The 4,835-nt window shown below is 39.3% G+C and overlaps 1 pseudogene; it reads left to right on the plus strand.

The window, feature by feature from the left end:
• The first annotated feature begins 2,796 nt into the window (after positions 1–2,796).
• The window catches only part of LOC110310755, a 31,601-nt pseudogene continuing 29,562 nt past the window's right edge, over positions 2,797–4,835 (plus strand).

A 4,835-nucleotide genomic window follows, 5' to 3' on the forward strand; every position in this document is an offset into this window, starting at 1 on the left:
TTTGTTGAGTTCCCTTAAATCCTGGAGGAATCTCCAGGTCTTATGTTTCTTTTTAATTACAGAGACCAGTGTTTTCCACTTCTAGAGGTATGTCTTATGTGATGTTTAACTAATTGTTGCAAGATTATTAATTTCTCCCTAGTTAGAGGCAGTTCAACCCAGATGAAACCATCTGTCATCTGCAACAAGCAGGATGTAAGGTACTTAACAGCAGCCCTTAGATTTGGGGGTTCCTTTGATCTTAGTAATTTTCTGTTTGAGGACACTCTCTTTGTTCTCCACTAGCAGGGACCACAATTAAATTTTCTAAGGCATCTCTACCTAGCAAGTTATTGGCCACATAGGCCACTAGTGGTCTGATGTTCCAATTTGTTCCATCCAGTTCTTCTCTGATAAAAATTTTGGGTAGTAAATGCTGATAGGTTTAGGTTTATGAGTAGCTCAGTCATTTTTTGGGCAGTCTCCCTTCCCATGTCTAGTTTCTCCACATTTAAAACATCCTGAATTGGAAAATGCTGCAGCTGCAAAGGCTTGTGCAAGGGAGGCCTGATATGAGGCAGGCCCCTTGTCAAGGGTAGCCCTGATCCATTTGTTGTGATGTTAATTTTTTACTCTCTTGGGATGCCTGCCTGCCGTCCAGTCTCAGATAAGATTGTTTGGCTGTTGGGTCTGTTATTTGTCAGCCTAAACTAGATTGTACCCTCATTATAAAATACAGGACGATGTCAGTTAGTCTTTGTTTTAGGAGGACCAGTAGGGAGGTTTGTCCAGGTCCTGTGGACAAGGGATTTAGACAGTCCCAGGCCTGGAGTAGACATATGTAAACTTGCTCAAAGCAGCCAACAGGGAGCAAAACCTTCTGAATTCCTGTGGAGAAGTTACTCTGGTCAAAGAGTTGGTCATAATTCTAGTTTATTAATTGTGCTGGGGATTTTGTTGCCCGATCTGTTAATTGTGGATTTCATTTTTCTGATCCTACATTTGACATTCATCTCTAAATAATGTCTCCTATTGTGGGAATAGAGGGCTGGGGGAAGAAGATGGACCAGTCTTGGGAGTTAAAAAAGTTCCTATTGGAACGTTTTACAAGATGTTTGTTCCCTGTGGCGTGGATTCCATTGACTCAGACAGTTTGGCATAGTCTGCTTCTGGGAGAGGATACCAGGCATGTAGGTATTTAGTGTCTTGTTAGATCTTGATTAAAGGGGAGGTCCCTATGGGTGGAGGTCCTAGGGACCCAGGCCATAGAGGCTGAGGGGTTAGAGAGTTGCTAAATGGCCATGGGTATGGGTGCATGGCCATTCTTAATTGGGGAAGGGTTTGTCTAGTTGTCTTTAGAAATTTTGGCTGTAATTTCTGGGTCTTTATCTTCTGTTACTAATGAAGGTCTAAAGGGCAGAAGAAGGGGATAGAGGGGGAAAGGGTGTTGTGGGTTAAGGAGTAATTTCTTAATTAGATAGATTGCTTTTTCTAAAGCAGCTAAATCAGCTACTGGACAATCGTCAGGGTCTTCTTCCTTTTTTGAGTCTTTTCCTTTGTCCTCTTGAATTTTTCCTCTAATGAGTTATTTTGAGGCTTGGATTTTTCTCATAGGCATTGGCTAATGGCAGTTATCACAGGGAGGAAAGAGAGTGACAAAACACAGCCTTTCTTCCTGGGCTTCTTTCTTATGATCTGGGTAAGCAACTCAGGGCCAGATGTGTGGATCATAAATATCTGATGTCAGGACCCATGATTTAAGTAGAAACACTTCACTCCAGAATTCTAGGCCCTCTCTTTGGGAGGTCTTATGTCCTCTTGGTTTAAGTAAGGCTGACAGAAAACAAATTTGGAAATACCTCTGGTGTAATGTTTAACTCCGTATGATAAAACGAGGAAGAGTTGCTAGAGCAAAGGTCAATATTCCCGATGCTCTTCTGCCAAGGGGGATGTGTGTGTCCCACTGGACACCAACCAACCTTATAGCAGATTACAAAACTTGCAGCTGTCTCTGTGACTTATAAATAGTTGCTGTACCACCAGGTTTTGTTTTGTTTTGTTTTGTTTTTTGATTTTTGATTTTTGGTTTTTTGTCAGAGGTTAAAAGGTCATAGCCTATAATCAATTGGGCTATCAAGGTCTGGAAAGAGGGTAGGGGGAATCTTCAGCTAGTATTTGGGAGTAGCCCTGACCAAGAAGTGGCAGTCATTATGCAAACTGTTTCCAGTCCTTCACAAAGGCACAGACTAAGCATATCAAAGAAAGGGAAATAACAGATCTATCCTCAGAGTGGGATGGTCTGGCAAGATGCTGCTACCCTCCAGTGTTTGAAGGGTATCCACAAATGTCCACCTTGTCCTGTGACCCACATTGGTCTCAATTGATCTGTGGCTTTCCTGACTCTCATAGATCATTGGTCATATGGACCCCGAGGGCAGTGGGAGCAGAGACATAGAACTGGGAATTCAGAAGCTTTCTAAGTACTTATGGTAAATGACTACACTGAGACCTGGTAGCAGGAGGCAGATCAAGAGAGGATAAATCAAGGTATATAAAATTTTGTGAGAACAAGGATAGAAACATCCAGGATGGGCAAATGTCTTTGGCTGCAGAAACATTACAGGGATCTCAGATGATGGCTTAACAGGTTTAATCAGAAGAAATTGATCCTGTAATCTAATGGAGGCTATGTGACATTCCTCAGGTAGAGTCATGTGTGGGGGCTTAGAACTCCCTAGACAATATTAGAGAAGGAGAAGCCTTGCTATTGTAGAGAGTACCCCATTACATGCATAGCCCCGGAAGGCAATTGGGACAATGGTAGACTTCAACCTTAATTGGCAGAGTTTTTCCCCAGTCTTACTTTTCAATTATGCTACCCCTAGTGCAGTCAGTGCTTTAAACTCTGATGAATGTGGAATCAAGTCAATGTGTAAGTGTACATGGGTTTCTGTCTTCACAGTGTCATTGTCTAGTCTTGTTCTGTAGGGTATCATCTCCAGATATGAACATACTGAATTTTCTGGCTAGGAAAGAGTTCATTTCTGTGTACCGTACTTCCAACAGCAATGATAGTTGTCACTACTCCCTATGGCATGTCCTCTTCTAGGCTTGACCTGTGGTTTATTGAAAGACAACTGAGTTGTGAAATATAAAACAGCCATACTCAGAAGAGGCCGACTAATTGGTTATCCTCTGTTATCTTTATTTGGAAGTTGGTCTCAGCAGGACTCAGATTCCCTGTTAGGTTACCATCTACATTTCTTCTCATAAAGGAAGAATTGGAAGTTAAGAGTAACTAATTTTACAAAGATGTCTAATGCAATGGATATGGTAATCAAAGGGGATTTTTTTTCAGGGACCATTAGAAAGCTATTGAATACAGTCTCCATTTTCTGCACTCAAAATGAGAGTCACTGTTCAAGAAAAGCTATTGTGACTCAAAGTTACTAGGATTTGAAAGGACTGGATTTGGGTATCTAGTGAAAAGAAAGCATTTAGGATTCAGGTGTCTGAAATCCATGTACTGTTTATTGCTTCACATGATCCTTCACACCTACATCCCTAATTTCTAATTGGAAAGACATCATTACAATACAGAATGTGGAATTGCCACAGAAATTCACACTCTGGAGTGAGTGTGTTTGTAACTTTGTTTCTCAAGTTACCCTCCTCTAACATTAAAAACTTTTCTATCTCCAAAAGATCTCTGGAGTTCTGCCAGTTTGTAAACAACCACTGTTGCTGGTCAGCTGAATTTGCCCAAATGAATGAAGCTTTAATTATCTCCAAAACTTGATGTCAATTTGGGGGTAAGCTTTGTCTTTGAATGTAAATTAAACTTTTCAAGTGATTAGGGTAGTTTAAGACCTGCTGCATTTAATTTTCATAGCTAATTTGGTACTGGCTGTGTTCAGTCACTGTGGCTGGATTCCTTTCTGGAAATTTGTTTTGAAGTATTAGAAAGTTTAAATATCTCAATGGAATTGTTAGACAAGAGTTAGTGCAACTATCATCAAAGATATAACTGTAAAGGCCAAGTAGCATTTGCTATAAGTGTGGACATTTAAAAATATTATAGTGTTCATGTGCTGTTTAAGCAATGCATTAGCCAAAAACTCAATATGTAAATTTCCATGTGTGGCTGTGTTCCAATAAAACCTTATCTAGAGACACTGAAGTTATATTCCCATGTTAACTTGTATAAAGTACTCTTCTTCCAGCTTTTTACAGTATGGAAATATAAGTAACTAGATACAATTAATGGCTACATATTATGTGCTGATTTCTATTGCATTAGTTGTAAGTAAATAACAATAAGGAATAAAATGCTTATGTTTATTTCTTAATTGTAGTAACAATTTCACAATTTATTTAAAATATTATACTAAGCATCTTAAGTATATATGTATACATATATATATTTACATATACAAAGAGTGTACAGTATGTATATAAGTGGAATCAAAAGAATGTATTTGTTTTTCTGTACTCAAATTAAAAGCAAAATAATCTGGCTCAGGCAGGTGAAAAAGCACAGAGGGTAAAGATGCTTACAGAGCCTGATGACCCAAATTAGAACTCTAACATCTAACACCTGTTGGTGGAAGCAATGGGGTGTACATGTTGTGGAATACATACCTGTATTCTCTCTCTCTCTCTCTCTCTCTATATATATATATATATATATATATATACATATACATATACATATATATACATATTGTGATGGTTTGTATATCCTTGGACCAGGGAGTGGCACCATCTGAAGGTGTGGCCTTGTTGGAATAGGTGTGACCTGTTTGGAATGGGTGTGTCACTGTGGGTGTGGGTATAAGATCCTCACCCTAGTTGCC

This window comes from Mus caroli, chromosome 15 (genome assembly GCF_900094665.2).
Source record: "Mus caroli chromosome 15, CAROLI_EIJ_v1.1, whole genome shotgun sequence".
Lineage (NCBI taxonomy): Eukaryota > Metazoa > Chordata > Mammalia > Rodentia > Muridae > Mus > Mus caroli.